Raw genomic sequence first — 21,383 nt, 5'->3', positions numbered from 1 at the left:
TGGAGAGATTGCTTAGTGGTTAGGAGCACTTATTCTTGCAGAGGACCCAGGGTCTAGTCCTAGCATTGGCAGGGCAGGTACTGGGACACAAACACAAACTGGAGTTATGGCACCCCAGTTTCAAGGGATCCAGTACCCTTTTCTGACCTCTATGAGCACCAGGCATGCACTGATAACTAATCATACATGTGGGCAAATCACTTTTATATACAAAATAAAAATAAAGCAAAAAAAAAAAAAGCCTATTGCTAAAGTGAGACTATTCCTTAGAATGCAGCATAATTAATGGGTTGGACCATCTCCTTCCTCTTACAAAGTTTAAACTTGAACCTTATTGAGGAATTTTTAGGCAACCAGGATCTTGGGGTGGTTCCCATGTCACCACCCTGTACTTGAATATTGTAAGGTATTATCTAATGAGAGCTGAGATCTTATCTTGATAGTTGAAAAGTAAACATATTACACCCACTATTAAGACTACTCCCAGGAAAGTAAATTTGGAAAGAAAGCACAGTGAGGCTGTAGACATTGCATGAAAACATATTTCATTTCCCAGTTCCCTTCCTTTTTCGCCCGTTCTTACACATGGCTGGCTGGGGAACACAAGTTTAGCATCTCGACTCCACTCCACCTTGTTTTCTATCCAGTTGCCATGCTTTTGTGCACATTTGGCTCTGAGTCAAGATGAAACTCTTAGTAAGTTCACTTGATTGCTGCCTGTCCTGAGAAAGACGTGGAGGCTCTAGAACAGATGCTGCCAGAAGGAATGCCGTGATGTACAGTGATCTTCTTCCTATACTACCGAGGGGGACTGGAATAAAAACAATGGATGATCTGTTGATATTTGTAGCACAATAAGCTAATATCTTGAGGGACTTGCAATCGTTTTCTTTAATTAAACACACATCCTTGTGAGGTTGGACAGGCTTTTGCCTAAGCAGTGACTGTATTTATGAAGGTGTGTTGGCAACAGCTGGACAGCAGCGCTTCCTTATCTGCAGGTTTGTATAATTAGCCCCAAGTTGTTCCGTAATAAAAATCCATGTTCCTTAACTGAGAGGATGGGATAATTTACACTGAAAAATCAATCTCTAAGGACCCTTTTCAGAAGAAACTAAGTCTGCCTGGTGCCTGTATTTGAAGAGGTATGTTTAACATAAGGAAAGAATTAGGCTAAGTGCCGGAATCTCTTTGAGGTCTGTGGATGTAGTCTCCAAAGAGAAAGAGGGGCATTAGGCTGCACAGAATTTAACAGGCACTAAATACTTCTTCTTGGCCCCAGTCTTCCGTTGGCCCCAGGCAAAGCAGACATGATTTGCACTGCAGTTCTTGACTTACAGCCACATTGACTCCCCTTTACCTTAAGAACCAGCTAACTTCGTACCAGTGTTCTTAGCTTTCCTTCACAGAGCAGTTTTAAAGGATGTTCATTTCATCTCTCATAGTCATTAATACAGATGTCATTTCAACTTAAATTTACCTTATGTTTAAGAATTAGTGTGTGTTACATTGATCACCCCTTAATACTTGTAACTTTATTATTCTTTTTGAGGATTTCATATATAACTCTATTTACACTATTTCAGCTCCTCCCTTTCCCCCTTCCAATTCCTCCCATGTTCCACCTCTAAACCCCTTCTTGAATTCATGACTTCTTCTAGAGTTATAATTGTTTGATACACACACACATACACACACACCCTATCAAGTCCAATTAGTGTTTCCTGTATATACATGGATTTAGGCTGACTGTTTAGGCTTGGGAAGCCTATCAGGATGCTCACCTCTGAACAAAACTGATTTTCTCTCTCTCGGTACCACTGACACCCTGTAGCAGCTCTTCAACTAGGTGTGGATTCTTGTGTACCCTTCCTTCATCCATCCTGGAATGTTGACTAATGTGGTTTTGCTTAGGTCTTATACAGGTAACCACACTGTTGAGAGTTCACTGCTGCATCATTCCTGTCATACCTAAAAGACTCCTTCGGTCATCATACCAGTCCTATGACTCCAGTCTTCTATCCCCTCTTCCTCAATGTTTGCCAAGCCCTAGGAATAGGGATCATGTTACAGATGTTGTATTTAGGTCTGGGAACTCCCACACCCTCCTATTCTCTGCATTTGACCAGTTGTTCTCTGTAATACATGGCCTCCTGCAGCAAAAAGAAGAGGCTATGATGAGGAATGGGAGCTGTCCTTGCCTGTGGGTATACAGGTAAGCGTTTAGAAGGCAGCTGGACAATATATTAATTTAGCAAAATGGTAGTTGTGGCTTCTCCCCCAGTATCAATCACCTCTCCAGCCATGGGTTTTTAGCTAGGTTTATGATGCCAGGCATGAATTTCCTCCTATTGCGTGGGCCCTAAGTCCATTCATACAACTATTGGCTACCCCAAGATGTAAGTGCCATTGTTGCACCATTGGAGTTTTCTTGCTGGGCTGGTCATTCTTGTGGTTTACAGGATTAATAGCTAGGTAGGACTACTGATTATTCCCCCCTCCCCGTATCTTATGTTGCACCTTCTGAAGCTCTGAAAGCCAGTCCTCAGGGAGGAGACTTCCAGATCAGTACCAGATCGATGTTTTCCCCATGGCCATGACTGAAGTGTGTGGTGTCTGCAGCAATAGGATCTCACCTCAAGTTTGAGCAGGCAACCAAGATCAATGGAGTAGTCTGTATTGCCTGGTACTGGGGTTAGGATTAGATAATCTATTGTTCCTGGTGGAAACTTTATCCTTCTGTGAGGGTAACTACAACACATACACAAGCACACAAGCTTATAAAATAATGTTTCCCTATGTTCTTTTAAAACATTCTTATTATTTAGCTCCCCCCCTTCTCACTCTACTGGTTTTTAAGGTTACTCCAAGTTATAGTCAAACCTAAAGTTTCAGAATTGAGATCCACAAATAAGAGAACATGTGTTTTTCTGGGTCTGGGTTACCTCACTCAGAATAGCATTTTCCAGTTCCATCCATTTACCCACTAAGTTCATGATTTTTCACCCTACTCTATTAGAGTCTGTAATTTCACAAAGAGAGCTGTGCAGTTCTTGGTGTGGCTGACAAGGTCTTTGTGTTTGTTTATGGTTTGACTTATGAAAGGGCCCATAAATGATTAGTTCTCCCTTCTCCTTATTTTGGCTTTTTTTTGCGTGTGTGTGTGTGTGTGTGTGTGTGTGTGTGTGTGTGTGTGTGTGTGTGTATGACACACACACACACACACACACACACATATCAGTCTTACCTTTCACAGCAGTCTCTGTGGGCCCTACAAAGGCCTGCATGGAGGATATCATTAGACTGGAACTTAGCCCCAGGTTTGAGAGAACACCAGCACTGACCTGGAATATTGGGAGGCGCAGGAGAAATGGCAAGTGAAAATACATAAAAGGGTTCCAGTCTCAGGATGTGGGCTGAGTGAGGGGTGTGCCAGGTGCAGCTCCCTAGGCCTGGCTGCTGTCTGACACCCAGCCCACAAGATGCTCACTTGATGGCTACATTCTCATTGGCCATAGGTGACATGTGAGTGCTGCTTTTGCTTTTGGTGAGCTAGAAAAGCCAATGTGGGAGAGGAGTCCTGGCTAGAGGTGTTACGGAGCCTCTTTTCCTGAATGATTCCCTAAGACCCAGGCTGAGGATCAGCAGCCACACTGCTGGCCAAATGTTTGCTTGTCTACTGTGATTTTTACACATGCTGGGCTACCTGGTGTATATCTGCAGACCAGACCAAGTCCTTAAAGCTCTCTCTCACACAAACTCTCTCTCTCTCTCTCTCTCTCTCTCTCTCTCTCTCTCTCAAAGTCAATATAATGTCAACCCAAGGCACTATTTTGCCAACTATTTCATTTAGTATTTCAATTCTTTTATCTCAAGTTGATCAACGAATGATTAGTACATAATCTTGCATATAGAGGTCATGAATTTGGGAGCAGCCCAACCTGTCTAGTACTGACTGGAGGTGTCACATAGTTTGAAGTCACAGAGCTGACAAGGTCTGCAAAATTCAAAGGTTCTGGAGCAATTTCAGTATGGCTTCCATATACGCTGGCCCCAAGTGGGAGGTCTCATTTCTTACATTCAGTTTCTGACAGGCTTTTTGGAGTAAATCCTTATATGGTGGATGAGTCTCCCTAGAGACAGTGACCCAACATAGTACATGAAGAAGACTCAAGTATCTGTTATAACTAAGCCCTGGGAGTCACACAGCCCTTTCCACAATTAGCTACATAGGTCGTGTGGGAAGTGATAGCGCAGGGAAGTGAGAATCATTGGGGATGCCTTGGGGACAATTTGATACAGGAGGCAAAGATCAGCACAGTGTTAAAGAAAATATTGTTGAATGCCTCAGTAGAGGAGGTAAAATGTGAAATTGATGGATGGTGGGTGGCTCAGGGAGGGAAAGGATGTCCTGGAATAAGGACCAGAAGGAAAGACTTGGGCAGTACCTGGTATCAGTATTCAGGGCCTTTAATGTAGTTTGGCTGGAACAAAAGCCAGCAAGATAAGAAGGGGTCACTACCTGCAGGTCCTAAGGTGGGAAATGAGGCTGGCTTGGAAGGGATTGAGCTGGCCAGGAACTTTGTCATTGGCATACTGTAGCTGTAGTTTGGATGTGAGCTTCCAGGTTGGGTGCCCTCCTCTTTCTCACTATTATCAAGGTGCTCAGCTCTCTCATTTCTAAATTCTGTAAGACTCTTGCCCCTGCGTTGGCCAGACTGCCTTGTACTGTTTAACTTTCATGTGTTTGTGTTACTATCACACGGAGATTACAGGAGCCACAGGGCCTAGCCTTATCTGTTTGTATTTCCTCTGCTGTGCTCTTAGCACACTGGTGTGCCGTAAGTACTTGCTAACTGGTGGACAGTATCAGCCAGTTACTCTGTGTGGATAGACACCATTTCCAGCTTATGGTGCATAACTCAGTTAAAAGTTTTTTCAAAAGATTTCTGTGAGTAGAAAACATCCCGATTTGCCAAAATATTTAGAGGAAACTAGTAAAAACAATTTTTTTTTTATTTAACAAAAACCCCATGGGTTATTTTTATTTTCAAAAGGTTTATTTTGCTTAATTCTGCTGATGCAGTTATAACACCGTGTGAAATAAGGGTGGGGTTTGTGTTTGAGTAAGGGCTGTCTTGCTCATGCACATACAACAAGGTAGTACGGTTTGTACTTTTGTTGAGGATGGAGGCGGGGCAGTGAAATGCTCACTGCCCACCTACCTAACTACTGAAGTGCTTCACCAAAGCGATGATTTCACAAAAATTAAAGTTTTAAGTTAGGAGGGACATTTGTGTTTTCATCTTTGCAAAATTGCCATGAAACTAAGAATGAAATCTGTAGGTAGAGATCGGCCCTTGTGGGTGCTGGAGATATGTGTAACCTCAAATGACACAGTGTAGACTAGACAAGAATGGCAGTTGAGGTTTTAGAGAAAGGAGCAGGGCTGTAAAATGCCTTCACCAAGGGAGGGGGCAGCACCAGAGGATCCTCAGAGTCTCAGATTCCAGAGGCCCATAGCTTCCTGGTGGAGTGGAGGAGGGAAGATCTGTGAGAGGAAGGATTAACAAGTATTTGTTCCTAGAAGCTGTGGCCCCAGGGGGGAAGTCAGGCCAGATGCAGCAAGCCTAGAGCTCCAGGAAGAAGGCTTCTGGGTGGGAAAGCAAGACACTTAAGAATGGGAGCCCTAGGGTTCAAATCCTGACAGCAACTAAGAAACTGTGAAGTTGGGAGAATTACTTGGTGTTTTGGTTTTTGTTCCTTATTTATAAATGTAAAACTGGGTCATATGCTGAGACCTGCTCTGATTCTAAAATTATGATTTTGTTTGTTGGGCAATATCTCCACCCCCCAGCAATTCTACTTCTGGATATCTGTGTGTGTGTGTGTGTGTGTGTGTGTGTGTGTGTGTGTGTGTGCGCGCGCGCGCGCGCGCGTGCGCGCGCTCATATATTCTCTATACTTAAGGGTCCCTGACTGGAAAAGCCCTGTGTTAGTAAATGGAAACACAATGGGATGCATTTATACAATGCAACAGTAAACAGTATTTATCAATGAACAAGAGCAACTTACTTCATTTACTGCATTATGGATTTCAAAGCATTTGAGAAGATTAAGTTAACTAAGGGACACAAGCATCAAAGACTAAATATTGTCTGAGAGAAAAGCAGATATTATGGAGGTAAGTAGGCTATTGGCTGCCTAAGGATGAAAGCAAAAGAGTACTTTTGAGATGAGATGTGTTCTGAGTGTTAATGTCTTTCGGATACATCTGTTGTCACACAGACGGTGGATTGCCTCCTTTTCTTTACAACATTTGTTTTAGTTGACATGTAAGTCTTAAATATACCAACAGTGTACATCATGAGTATTGGTAATGTTTTCATTCTTGGAATGTGAATCAAGCTACTTCACGTAGGTATTGCTATTCATTTTTTCCCTTTCCCTTACGATGAAGGAAGTTGAGGCAAAGAAAAGCTGAAAAACTTGCCTGAGATCACCTGTATGTGATTTCCCAGCAGTTTTTCAGGTGTGCGATGTACTGTTAGCTGCTGCCATCAGAATGTGCACCTCTGTGCTGTGCAATGGATCTTTTGAACTTAGTTCTCTTGTCTAACTGAAATGCTGAGTCTGTGATTACCATCTCCTCAGACCCTCACCACACCCGCCAGTCTCTGGGAACTTTGATGTCTTTCTGTCCAACATCCAGATGAGTCATTCAGTGTTTATCTTTTTGGGGCTGGCTTTTTTCTCTTAACATGAGGTCATTGTTTATTGCCCTCTATTGCTATGATCAAACACCAAAAGTAAGTTGGGGAGGACAGGGTTTATTCCATCTTACAATGCTCAGGTCACAGACCTTCCCTGAGAAAACTCAGAGCAAGAACTTAAGGCAGGAACCTGAAAACAGGAACTGAAGCAAAGACCATGGAGGAACGCTGCCTACTGGCTTGCTCCTCAAGGCTGATGGTCAGCTCAGGACTATTTGTCCTGGGATGGGGCCCATAGTGGAATGGCTCCTCCTACATTAATTAGCAATAAAAATAAATGCCCCACAAACAAGCCCACAGGCCAGACTGATCAAGGATTCTCCCAGTTGAGAGTCCCTCGGATAACTATGAACAGTGTCCTCCAGGTTTTTTCATGTTGTTGCAAATGAACTTTCTTTTTAAATAGTATGCCATTATATATGCACACCATACTTCTTTATTAGGGAAATATTTTAGAGTTTGGATCTTGGTGACAGTTGTACAACTTTTTATGGAATTATTGAAATGTGTACTTAAAATGATAAATTACGGGGCTGGAGAGATGGCTCAGCAGTTAAGAGCACTGGCTATTCTTCCTGAGGACCTGGGTTCAATTCCTAGCACCCACATGGCAGCTCACAACTGTCTGTAACTCCAGGGTGTGAAACCCTCACAGAGATACACATACATGCAAAATACCAATGCAAATGAAATAAAAATAAATTATTTAAAAAAGTGATAAATTGCTTCATTGGAACAGGGAAGGGTGCAGGGACTTGAGGTTGCTCAGCACTTGTATGCTCTTGCAGAGGACCCAGGTTCAGTTCCCAGAACATATGCGGTGACTCACAACCTTTCATTAACTCTAGTTCTTAGAGATCTGATGCCTTTTATACATAAATCTAGATTTTTGCATATGAAAGAAAAATATGTTATATTTGTCTTTTTGAGTCTGATTCATCTTATGTTAACTCAATGGTCTCCAGTTCATCCTATTTCTCATAAATGGCAAAGTTTTGTTCTTTATGGTTGAATAAAACTTCAGTGTGTGTGTGTGTGTGTGTGTGTGTGTGTGTGTGTGTGTGTGTGTACAAGTGTGCATATTCATTTGTGTGCACATGCATGTGGAGGTCAGAGGTTAGAAGTCAACATAGGGTGTCTGCTTCAAATTCTCCTCACTTTATTTTTTGAGATAGGGTCTCTGAACCTGGAGCTCACCCAGTCAGCTTGACTCTCTGGCCAGCACGCCTCAGGAATCCTTGTCTCTGTGTCCAGTACTGGGATCACTGACAGGCACTACCATACTTGCCTTCTTACGTGGGTGCTGGGAATCCAAACTCAGGTTTTCATGTTTTGTAAAAGGCATCTTACCCACTGAGCCGTCTTTCCTCCAAGGTGGATTTTTGTCCCAATCTTAGGATGAGAAAACTTGAAGTACAGAAGAACTGAATAACTTGTCTGAGACCAGCCACCTAACGGACATTAACACTGTGGTCAGCTGACCACAGTTGGTTTTTTATATCTTCTGTATTCTTGGTTTCCTGGGAACAACATAATTTCCACCAAAGGCCCATTTTCCACAGACTTCAGTCTACCACATATGTCATGGACCACATATGAGGTTAGCAAGAAAGAGGAGGCAATGTTTCGCTGGGTGAACTGCAGGCACAGGTACCAGTTAAAGGTAGTGACAGTCTTCAAGACACACTGCTGGCACTAAAAACATTACAAGTGAGTCCCAAGCTTTGATCTGAAAGTAGTGGAGACAGTTGTTGCAAATGCAGAAGCCAGATTATTGGCAACATTATTTTCAGTACATGCTGGTGGTAGTTACTTTGAAGTATATATGCAGTGATAAAATCTAGTGTCTTTATCCTTCCTCCCCACCCACCACAGCCTTTAGTCATCACTGTTCTATATTCAGGTCAGCGTTTTCCTTTTAGTTTCTACCTCTGAGACACACAGTACTTGTTTTTCCTTTCTCTATCAGGCTTATTTCACTTGACACCATGTCTTTCCTGTCCATTGTTTGTGCACAAAAGCTAGAGTTTCAGCCATCTTTGTGGTTGAATAAATTTTCTTTCTACAGAGATCCCACACTTTCTTTATCCATCCCTCTATCCATTGATAGTCACCTCTGTTAATTCCCTATTTTGTCTATTATGAATGGTGCCATAGTTAATATGAGCATGGTATGCATTTCTTTGATATGATGATTTCACTTCTTTTGGACATATAACCAGGAGTGGACTGGCTGAATAGTATGGTAGATCTGATTTTAGTTTTTGAAGAAATTTGATGTCTTCTCCATGGTGGGTTTACATTCCCATTGGCAGCATTTGAAAGTAACTTTCCACTCCAAATCTTTGTCAGCATTTCTCATTTTTATTTTAAATAGTAGTCATTCTGATTAGGGTTGCTTTTTCTCAGGCATTTCCTGGAACTTTCTGTTCATCTTGACTACCCCTGGTTTTGCTGGTTATTTGTGTGTTTCAGACTCTTCAAGCTAGAGACCTCAGTATCTCCTTCACATCTGGCACCTGAGTTTTATGTTGATCTTGTAGTGGGCTTTCACAGATTCTAGCAGGGTGAACTCTGATGGAATCCTGGTTTATGATTTCTGTAGAGAAAAGTCTAAAGACTTAAAATAAAAACACTTGACAAGTCACCATCGTGTGAAAAAACAAAACAAAACAAAACAAGCTGACCTAAAAGTATTAGCCTGTATTCATAATACACAAGAAATGTCATCTTCTTTCCAGTGTCCCCTCTCATCCACTGCAAGGTCTCATTGAATTTTTTGTATTGGGGAAGGCATGGGAGAAATGGAAGTCTAGGAACTACAGAAAGGGGAGATAGGTGCTCCTAAGAATTTTTTAGTTTGTCTTTAGGGAAGATGGTGCCATTCAGACTCTATGGCTTTTGAGCATCTACCAACCAGTCTCAAAAAATAGTTTAGTTTCAATTTTCATCTTCTATCAAATAAAAGAATAGATTGATTATCTGAAGGCAGGGTTTAAGTGAGTCCACCAGACCCAAGTTAAATGATAAATAGGTATTTATTAGGGAAGCACAGATAAAGAGTAAATAACTGACATGATATTTCTGCTCTTTCAATGCTCTCCAAAACCCGAGAGCTTGAGCCAGCCCCTCCTCTACCTTATAATGGTCACATCTGAACCAGAAACCACGCCCAAAGGGTGTGACCACCACCACAAGTTCACTGGCAGGCAAGATGCCGCCACAATTATCCACTCACTATATATTCAGAATAATACAAACATTTTCTCCCCTGACTTATTGGTGCACACTGGCCAGTGCACTAAGCTTGACTGGTGATGTACCTGTTGTGTGAAGGTCCTTTGGTTCCCAGGTGCAGCTCTCCTGCAGCTGCTCACTGGTGTTTTGTAAGCTAGAGAGTCCCTGTGCTCTCTCGGAAGCAACAGTCTCTACCTAAAAATATGTATGTGCTCTTATGAGGAAAGATGATTTCTCCAGAACACTGGGTGCATTTTTGTTTTTGTTTTCTTCCATGATTCCTTGTGTACTCTGCTAGTCACTAGGTAAAAAGGAAAAGCAGCACTTATCTACTAGGGAGTAAGGGTAGTGTGAAAAGAATACATTTTTCTTTTGAGAATTGTTTTTGCTTCTGCTGGGTTACTCACTTCTGTTGTATGGGACAGCATGTGGTTTTCCTTAGTCCTTTCCAATCCTTTGTCCCATAGTCTTTTGAAAAGAGAGAGACAGAGAGAGAGAGAGAGAGAGAGAGAGAGAGAGAGAGAGAGAGAGAGAGAGAGGAGAGGAGAGAGTGCACATCCAGGCCAGCCTGGAGGTCAGAGGACAACTCTCAGGTATTCTCTTCTGCCATCTTGTTGGATCTAGGGACTGAGCTCAGGTTGGCAGGCCAGTACTCAGAGGTCCCTATCAGGTTTGCCATTGGGACTGGGGATGTGATGATAGGTGTGTGTGTGTGTGTGTGTGTGTGTGTGTGTGTGTGTGTGTGTGTGTATGTGTGTTGTGATAGTCTTTTAATGGGCTTCTTATGAGCTCATCTGGAGCCTCTTGCTTACTTGGTCATCTTTTCATCGGGGTTGGCTGGATCAGCGCATTTGCTCCCATTTGTAATTAATACTTACAGCCTGTGCTGTAAGATGACTCACCTATAAAAGCAAACAGAACCCCAAACAGCAGAGCAAAGAAAAGCAAAAAGCAGAAAGGCTTGAAAATGCCTCTGGCATTTTCCCCACTTCTAATTTTGCATTAGTATTTGTACTTGTCACTTTTTGCCACTGTGACCAAACAAAAACCCAAGAAAAACAGCTGAAGGAAGGCAGGATTTATTTTGGCCCAGAGTTGGAGAGGTGCATGGAGCCTCGGCTCTCTTGGTCCTGGGCTATACAGTCAGGCAGGGAGCATGTGGTAGAGCTGAGCTGATAACCTTTTGATGGTTGGGAGGCAGAGAGACTGAGAGGCAGGATCTGGGGTCTAGATATCCTCTTCAAAAACACACCTTCAGCCACCTACTTCTATCTGGGCCTCAGCATCTCAAAGCCCTTTCATCCATGACCTCATCCATGGGTTGATGAAGTTAGAGCTCTCAAAAGCCTATGGGGTAGCCACGAATTCCTTCACAAGAGCTTTTAGGAAACAGTTTAAGATTCAGTATTGAAGGATGCTTCCAATTCAAATATCCCAGTCTTGGGTGGACATGTAATATTTTCTTCTAATGTTTAGTTTCTTCCTTTATTCATGTTTGAACTTTGGCACCACTGACCTGTCCAGTGTGCTGTTCTTTTCTTGGCTCTTCTGCATTAGAAAGGCTCATGTTCTGTGTCCTAGCCCTATTCAGAGCAAAACTATACACTAGGAAATGAGGAGAGCCGGCTTCCCGGCCTGGCTTCTTTAGGGGAGCAGCTGTACAGCCAGTGTAAACATTCCAATTCAGTTAGAGATAACTTCTTGGTTTCCCATTACCCATGCCAGTGAGGTCATAGAGAAGGTGCTCATGTTAATGAGCGTTGTGTTTTATTTCAAGTGCAAGTTGTTTGGTAGAATGTGTGCAGTTTCAAAGCCAGAGGCTAAGTGAACAGCTAGTGTTCACCACTGATAGCATGTGGTGCAGGGGACACTTATGTGCCCCCCCTCTACACCCTCTCTATCCCTAGCTCCACACCTGCAGTGTAAGCAGTGCTGTATGCTCTGGGATGGGCTGAGTCAGATGGACTGTTGCCTCTGTGGAACAGTAAAAATATCTTACCTTACATCTCAGAGGCTTCCAAGGCTGAAGACCAGTGTAGTAGAGTAAATCCAAAGAGAGGGATAATGGCATAGAGCCAAAAGATGAATGCTTGCTTCAAACCAATAGAACAGAGACGAAAAGGAAGTTGAATTCAATGGGAGGGTTACTTGCCATAATAATGGACAACAGCACAACGCTACACAGATTGATGAGGTGGGTCACACTTCCCTTTGTTTATATAAGAACTCACTAATATGGAGAAAATACACAACAGTGCCTTTACTTTCTAGAACGTTGCCTATTTACATCTATTCACTAGGTATGGGCTGCAAGGATGAACAGTTAAACAATTTTGAGTGGAAATTCCCTCAACCTTTTCTCCTTCAGTCTTCAGAATGTTAATGGAGAGTCTTCCTCCCTCCTCCAATCCTCCCTAGGGCTTGTGTGGTCTAAGAGGCAAATACTATTATGCCCAGCTTGATCATCACAAACCCTGGTTTTCGGGATCAAGTTCAAACTCTCACCTTGCATTTTTTTTTTAAGATTTTATTTATTTATCATGTATACAGTCTTCTGCCTGCATGCCAGCAGAGAGCACCAGATCTCATTTAAGGTGGTTGTGAGTCACCATGTGGTTGCCGAGAATTGAACTCGGGACCTCTGGAAGAGCAGTCAGTGCTCTTAACCGCTGAGCCATTTCTCCAGGCCTCTCACCTTGCATTTTAAGGCTGGTTTGTATCCACCTTTCCAGCCTGCCTTCTTCCTTTTTGAGAGGGCTCTGTTTCTAATGGCTAGAACTGTTTCTTTCCCTCCACAGACTTTCTAGTGATCCTCCTTCTGTGTACGGCTCCTTTCCTGCTCAAAATGACTGCTTCCTTTAGATCTATGCTTTGAGATGCCCCCAAACATGTCTGTTGTCCTGTGTACACTATATGCTCCCTTCTGGGTTTCTCTAGAAATTTAGTGTACTATCTGATAAGAATTGGTCTGTTGGCCTACCTACTCACTGAGAATGTTAGCTAGCATTCGTTAACCAGCATGCATTTTTCTAAGGGTTTAATTTGTATCAATTCATTTAATCCTCATAGCAAGGCTTTACATGGGATGCTGTTCATTTCTCCAATTTCTTTATTTTAAAGGTTAATAAGTTGAGTACTGGCTTACTGTACGGGTTTGATCCCGCTAATTGGTAGAAACAGGATCTGTTCCCAGGTATATTGGTGGGTATAGCTACATACCATGAGCCTATCAAAAAAACCTAGCTTGATGTAAACAAGAGCTGTATCAGAGTGGCATTTAGTGGCCTTATGTTTAGCTTGGCTGCTTCCTTGTTCCTTCAATCTTATCTAATCCCTCCCACACTAATAAGAAAAATTATTTTTAAATTTTGAAAATTTCATAGGTGTACACATGTTACTGTGGTCTTTTTTTGGGGGGGGTGCTCAAACTTTTATTTTAATTCTTACAAAATACTATAGAAATGAACCCAAACTGAACAGATATGTACATGTACATATGTACAAAATTTTACTCCTGAAAAAAATTATAAAGTTAGGTGGTAAAAACAAATAAAACACAGAAACTCCAAAGCAAGCAAACTTAAAAAGATTTAAAACCCAGTATTATGAAATTGGTTTTCACAAGGAAAGCAGTAGTTATTTTAACTATTGGCAGCAGCTGGTTTTCTAGGCTTTACACAATCGATGGGTCAGATTAAAGGAGCCTGCCTCTTCCATTTCAGAATCTCTCTGGTCTCATTCTACTTCATCTGCCATTCCAAATCCCCTCACAACCTTTCAGCATGAGGGCAAGGCACCAAGTTGTCAACTTGTGTTGTCATCTTCCTCTTGAGTCACAGGTCGGAAAGGCAATGTGGTTTGCCCTCTTTCAGGATCAGACATTCAAAGAATTCTAATCAGTTTACTTGAAGGAAGTGAGCTCATGCTTTGAGGGGTAAGCAAGATAAATTGTCTAAAACGCTGGGAATCTGCCATCTTAAGTATCATGTCCATTGCAATTCTCCTATTGACCATATCCATGTAGATATCAAACTCATCCAGGCATCTGAAAAGTGATTCGGCAATGGACCACAGGGAAAGAATGAAGCACACTGTGGAGAAAGAATGTTCACTGCCGGACAAAGCACTCATGTCATTGAAAGAAGCTTTATTTCTGATATACCAAGAGTTTCATTTTTGTGGTCGAAATTCATTTTTCCACAATAAGCCCATTGAGACAATAAGATGTCAAAGTATAATTTTCAGCACAACATAAAAGACCTTCTAAACTGTTGGTACGTTTTGTACCTATGAGTCATTGTTTCGTATAGTAATTTAATGGACCATCTTAAAGTCCTTACTTTATTATCCAGATCAAGACAGGTTTCTCTTGCTTCCTGGTACTGCTTCATTATTTCTTCCCGATCTCCATGACTAGCATGCTCTGCCTGTATTTTTGTCTTAATCGTTTAATTTCTTTGTCTAGAATTGTTGAAGATTTTTTTTACATCTATCCATTCTTGGCAGTTCTGTCTTGCTTGTGACATTTTCTCCTGTAGCTCCTTTTCCTTCATGTCAAGTTCTCTTCTCTTTTTATTTAAGGTATCCAAATGCTCTTTCTGCTTATCTTCATGATGCTGCTTTCTTTGTTTCTGGCTATCTACTTCAGAGTCAGCAAGATTTAATTCATCCTTAAGTGGATCTGCCAGCTCTGACAGCTGATTAATTTTCAATTTAATTGTATCATACTTGTTTTCTGCTTCAATTTTTAGACTTTTAAGATTCTCCATGTTTTTTTGTTGCTCCATATTTTTCTCAACCATCTGCATTTTTATTTTATTTTCCTCAGCTTCATCTTCCAAGGTTGCAATATCTACAGACTGGTTTTCTTCCATATTCTCAAGTTCCCGAATTTCAGAAATATTTTTTTTCTTGTTTTCATCTTTATTTCTTTGTAATGTAGCTAGCACCTTTTAAGAAATTCTTCATTTCTTTTAATATCCTTCTCAAGGGCAGACCGATGGTGCTGAAGATTTGTTATGTGGGCCTTTTTATTTTCAATCTTAGTCTCCAAATCACTTATTTCAGAATCCACATCTCTGCTTAGAAATTTGGGTCTTGTGCTTTCAGATGAATAGTAACGTCCTGCAAAAACCTGATCACCATCAGCAGTAAAAGCTTCTTTACAATTCTTGGGTGGCTTTTGGGACTGCATGACTGCACGAGCTACAGAATTATTTTTGATCAGCAGCACAGTCTCAATGCTCCGCATGTCAATCAGGCTATTTGCAACAACAGCATTGTCTATTTCTAAAGCTGTCAGAACAGTTGGAAACTCTGGATGCTAAGCAGCTCTGAGTCTCACAATATACCTCATTCTGAAATTCAGAAACGATTATCTGTGGCCGAGAGGTCCCTGGTGGATAAAATTTTTTCATCAATGACTGAAGTACTCTCTCATCAGTGTGATTATGGCAACAATAGGCTTGCAGAAGTCCTTTCAAGCAAGATTAAATGGCCAAAGCAAGCTCTGCATCCCGCAGATGAATGCAAACACCTAATGGGCAGATAGGTTTAAGAGTAAATTGTCTCCGTCTGTAAGCATCATCTATTGCTTCCAGAAGAGCTGCAACATGAGGACCAAATCTTTTTAGTCAATCGGTTTTACTATTTTTCACTTCTTTCAATTGTCTCTGATTATAGGTCAGTGTATGCCTCACATTTAAATCTTCTCTCTTAATTCGGACATGTTCTTGTTTGTCCTTTTCTATAGCTTGCTCAAACTGTGCAGCCTCCTGATTGACGGTACTTTCTTGGTCCTGCAAGGCCTGTACTTTCTCTTTCAACCAACAGATCCTTCTTTGCCTTTCCAAGCGCTCTGGCTCCAAAGACTGATCAGTGCTTTTCTTTAGCTCTTCGATTCTTTTACAAAGCTGTTCATCATCTTTCTTTAATGCTTTATATTGTTAGGGAACGGTTATACAAAACCTCAGCATCATTAAAAACTCTTGTCCTTGCAATGACATCTGTTTTCAATGCTATACATTCTGGTGCTCATGCATTTGTCTCTTCACTGATTTTTTCTAGTTTATCTTGAATATCTTTGTACTTTTGTTCTGCATCATTAAGTCTGACCTGCTGTTCTTCCATTTTCTGTCAAGTTTGGCAGCATGTTCTTCACCAATTTTGATATTATCTCGAATAGCATTCAATTGTTTTTCAATTTCATTGACCACTGCCCAAGCCATTTCATGTTTCAAATATTCTTTTTTTTTTAACGATTTATTTATTTATTATGTATACAGGGTTCTTGTCTGCATGTGTCCTTGAAGGTCAGAAGAGGGCACCAGATCTCATTACAGATGGTTGTGAGCCATCATGTGGGTTGCTGGGAATTGAACTCAGGACCTCTGGAAGAGCAGCCAGTGCTCTTAACCTCTGAGCCATCTCTCCAGCCCCTCAAATATTCTAAATTAGTCTTCATCGTATTTAAACCAGCAATATTTTGAAAACGTTCCTCTTTCTCCCAACATTGGCGCTTTAGTTCAGTAAGTTGCTCTTCTCCTTGATTTATCTGTTCCTTTGTTCTTTATTTTGTTTCCATAATATATGAAATGAAATATATGAATACTCTTCCTTAATCTGTTCAAGCTGGGTTGCTTTCATGAAGAATTTGTATTTGTCTCCCTCATTTTTGGACTGTAGAAACTGCTTACCCATCTCTTGTGTTAAAACAGAAACTGGTTTGTCCACCTGGATGTTAAAATGATCAAGAATTGCCATCAGCTCTTCTTTCCTAGTAGAAAACACGGTGCCTTTTTCACTTTTTAGTTTGTAAGATCGACTTCCATTCACACTAATGTGTTGTTGCACAACAATAGAGTCGCCATACACATTTGCCCTGAAGGCATTGTCTCCTCTGTTCCATAACGTTATTGAGATGTCTGCTGAGGAGATATTGGCGAATAGAATCCAAGAACACATCAGAAAATCATCCACTATGATCAAGTAGTGATCCCAGGGATGCAAGGATGGTTCAACATACGAAAATCCATCAATGTAATCCACCATATAAACAAATTCTGTCCAGCTTTCACAAAACCTTTTAAGGAGGATCCTCTATTAGTAGCAACTGCTTTTCCACCAAGGCCAACTATGAGAGCAGTGAGTACAGCACTCTTTCCACTTCCATTGTTGCCAACAACGAAGTTGACATTAGAACCAGACTTAAAAGGTACAAGCTTTGAGTGGCACATGAAGTTTCTTAGCTGAATACTCTCGATGATTCCAACTTCTGCTGCAGTCAAAGTAGAGGTACCGTTAGTGAAATTGTACATTCATCTTCATCTCCATCTTTATCAAAATCTTCCAGTTCTTGTCTTAGCCTTTTAGCTTTTTCAGGAGATCAGAAATTTTCTTCCTTTCTTTTGTCCATCAGATCTCCAACAAGTTGCGGACGCCCCTGGGAAGGGAGTAGGCGCAGCTGTCACAACGTGAAGGCCACCCTGAGGGCATCCAACCTTGGCCACTGCTCGCCCGCCAAGCAGGGAGTACCTGCCCTGAAAGCAGGGCCAAGCAGGGAGTACCTACAGGCGGGAGCCTGGCAGACAGGCGCCCACTGCGGGAGGGTCCGTGCCTGTGCCCAGCCCCGCCCCTGCGCCCGGCCCCGCCCCTCCCCGCTGCTCCCCCCATTACTGTGGTCTTATTCTTTCATCCTATGACTTTCTCTTATCCTCTTCATTCACATGCCCCCCCCCACCATCTTCACTACTACAAGGAGAATTTTTTTTTTATTAGTTCAAATTAGGAATAAGCTTGCTTCAGATGTCAATCCCTTCTCCCTCTCCCTCCCCTCCCCCCATCATCCCACCTGCCCCTAGCCATCCTCCCTCCACTCCCCAGGCAGGGTAAGGCCCTCAAAAGGGGCTCCCCAAAGTCTACCACATCATCCTGGGCCAGGCCTTGGCCCTTCCACAAGGAGAAAAATTCTTATTGTCTTGTCTCAGCACAAACTGAGTAGCCTAGATCATGAGCTTATGGAGGAGTGCAAGGCAGGTGGACATTTCTTAGTGGCCCCTGGGAATTCTGAAACCTTTTCCTGTCGCCTGTCCTTAAACAGGATCTTTATCTGCGTTTGCAGTGCAGTGCTCACAGCTTCTATCTGTTGGGATTTTTTTGTGCAGTGAACAAAGGTTGCATGGACTCATTTCCATCAGCTAAGAGAACTATAACCATCCTGTTTTCCTTCTAGGGGGCAACTTTCCTGTCAATAAGATTGTATCCTACAATTCTTTTCAGTTGTCTTCTTGTCATTCTTGGAGCACGAGTTTGTAGCACACAGAAGCTGGGTGGGTGTAGTGACCCATCTGATGGAAGATCCCAGGGCATGCTGTCTAGCTAGGGTGACAAGAGCAGTGAGTTCAGGTCCATGAGAGACCCTGTCTTAAACAAGTGGAACAATAGAAGAATAACTGCTATCAACTTCCGGCCTCAGTGGAAATGTGTCTGTCCTATGTGTGCATACATGTTCTCCCCCAAATGTGAACTTGCAGACTACACACACACACACACATACACAAAGTAAATAAGAGACAAATTTTCACAAAGGACTGGCTCTGTGAGATTGATTTTAAAAATTGACATATAAGGACATCCTTATCACTGGGTCAATATAAACTGCCTCTGCCATGATACAAAGATAAAGAGATCATGTCGTGAGACAAAGTTAAATCTGTTAAGTCCAGACTGAAAGCGTAGAAGAAGAACCATTTGAAGGGAAAGTTCCTGTGCTTCGAGTGCCCTGTGACTGGTTCCGTACGAGAAGAATCTAAATAAGCTGATTTACAACTGAAAAATAGGTTGCAGAAATAAAGTACTTTGATAGGCACTTTAGCAGTTTCCTTGCCTCACAAAAATAGTCCCCTCCACCACCACCACCTTAACTGTTTTCTTAGTTGAATTTGTTACTAAAGGAGTGTGTTTCCTAGGTCTTCAGGAGATGACCATTTTAAATTTGGGCTTTAGTATCTAAAAGCTTTTAAACAGAAAGGTTTTAATCCCAGAAGATCCAAACCTTTCCTGCCAGGGTTGTGGTTTTTATTTGTATTTCAAAGTCATTTCGAATAGAGTTTATTAAACTTGCCTCAAATCTACTTCTTTTGTTGTTGTTTGTTTGTTTGAGGGTTTCATTCATGACGTACATGAGCACACAGTATTTTCTTCAGTTCCACCCCACTCCCCTCCTGCTCTTCCTGTGTGCTCCTCCAGCACCCCCCTTTAAAATTCATAACTTCTTCTATGGTTATTGTTATATTTATGTAATATATGCATGTATGTGTGTATGTGTTTATGATGTGTCCTACTGAGTCAAGTTAGTGTTGCCTTTATGTGCATGTTTGGGGCTGACCACTTAGGATTGAAGTCTCATCCCTGCAAAGCAACAACAACAACAACAACAACAACAACAACAACAACAACAAAACCTGGGGTTCACCTTCCCTTAGCAGCTGTTGACTGTCTATAGCTCTTCATCTAGGTGTGGGGCCTTGTGAAATTTCCCCTGATCCATGTTGGCACATCACCTAGGTCTTTGCAGGTCTTGGGCAGGCAGACAAGCATATTGTTGAGAGTTCGTGGAAGCAGCATCCAGTTGTGTCTACAGGAAATTATTACATAGCAGTCATCCTGTTCCTCATGTTCTCTGAGCTTTAGATGTAGGCGTTGTGTATTGTCCTATTTTAGGCTGGGTGCTCCACAGTTATGTACTTTCTGCATTTGGCTAGTGGTAGTTCTCTATAATAATCTCTGTAGTCTGCTGCCTTGATGAACTGTGAGAAGGCCATTGGAAACTGCATTACTTTAGTGATATGGCTGAATAGGTAAGTTCTCCTACTCCATGACCTCTCTAGCTATGGAATTTTGGCTAGGTTAACAGTATCAGGCACAAGTTCCCTCCAGTTGAGCAGGATTTAAGTCAATTATACAGCTACTGATTGCCTCCATGATGTAAATGCCATTATTACACTGTTGCAAATGTTGTGAGCCATCATTGTTGTAGTTGTCAGGCTTTACAGCTGGGTAGGACTGTTGATAACTTTTATGTTGTGGCAGTCACATAGCATCTTGCAGCGCTGTAAGAGCTATGCCCTAGGAGGAATGCTTCTATCAACTTTTTATGTGTTTTAAAGGTTTCTCATTGCTACATTAGCTTATGTGTTAAAAATTACAAACACTCACTCTCTGGCCGATGCTTTAGCTGCCACCTGGAAAGGCTAGAGCTAGCTGTGCTTAACAGGACCTTTTTGTGGTTCTGGATTAGAGTGCTAAAGGGCTGCAGAGAACCTTGTCCCGACTTCTCTGCTGTCTCAGGCATCTCTTGGTGAATGCACCCTTCCTTTGACCTCCACTGTTCATTTTCAATGTAACAAGTTTTTCTATGAATAAAAGCCTTTTCCTCCAAGCATCAGGTTACCCAAATTATTCTGTTTGGGAACCTGGGACAAGTTACACTTTGTTTTGGAAGTAATATATGTTCAAGGAGGCACTTCAGGCTTCAAGAAAGAATATAGGGCAAAGTAAATTAAAACAAAGAAGACAACATTCTCTGCAGTTAGAAGTGGTGTTCCAGAAATGCTCTCTCCATATTCAGATATGTGGATTTTACACATGCTTTTACAGATACTACTCATCCCACTCAATTCCATGGCCTTTGAGACACTATTAATTGTATGATGAGCCTTAATTTCAGGTGTTATATGAAGAAATGTGAATTCTACAGTTGCTAACATATAGAAAATTACTCTTCTGTAATTTACTTTTTTTCACATCAAATGCTGTAGATGGAGTTTCTGTTCCACCGCCCATAGCCATTTAGCCCCCCAAAACACACAGAGACTTATATTAATTATTAAACTGTTTGGCCAATGACTTAGGCTTCTTACTGGCTAGCTCTCTCTTAATTATTAACCCATTTCTATTAAACTATGTATTGCCACAAGGCTGTGGCTTACCTATAATCCAGAATATTACTCCTTTGGCAGCATGGTGTCTCCCTGGTGGCTTCTCTCTGCCTCCTTTCCCCATCATTCTCCTTGTCCGGTAGCCACTCCTATACTTCCTGCCTGGTTATTGGCCAATCAGTATTTTATTCATCAGCTAATAAGAGAAACATATATACAGAAGGACATCCCCCATCAAAATGCCTTGGGTATCATTCCACATTTGGAGAGAGCAGGTAAGAGGGAGAGATACAATTCTTTTTACTTCATGGTGTTTCATGTTAGAATTCCATGTTTAAATATGTATCCCACATTTCAAGTCCATGGTTTATTTAAGAATTTCCCTATTGTTCAACATTCTTGTTAATTATAGGTTTTTATGTAACAATGTTGTAAT

At 41.7% G+C, this 21,383-nt stretch overlaps 1 protein-coding gene and 1 pseudogene across 1 annotated transcript in view; one reads left to right on the top strand and one right to left on the bottom strand.

Moving 5' to 3' along the window:
* The window catches only part of Tnfaip8 (TNF alpha induced protein 8), a 121,642-nt gene that overhangs the window by 19,212 nt on the left and 81,047 nt on the right, over nt 1-21,383 (top strand). The window lies entirely within an intron of this gene.
* On the bottom strand, nt 13,755-17,439 carry LOC100772847 (annotated as a pseudogene).

This window comes from Cricetulus griseus, chromosome 2 (genome assembly GCF_003668045.3).
Source record: "Cricetulus griseus strain 17A/GY chromosome 2, alternate assembly CriGri-PICRH-1.0, whole genome shotgun sequence".
Classification (NCBI taxonomy): Eukaryota; Metazoa; Chordata; class Mammalia; order Rodentia; family Cricetidae; genus Cricetulus; species Cricetulus griseus.
Note: the sequence above shows the minus strand (reverse complement) of the source record. Positions and strands in the feature narration are given on the sequence as shown.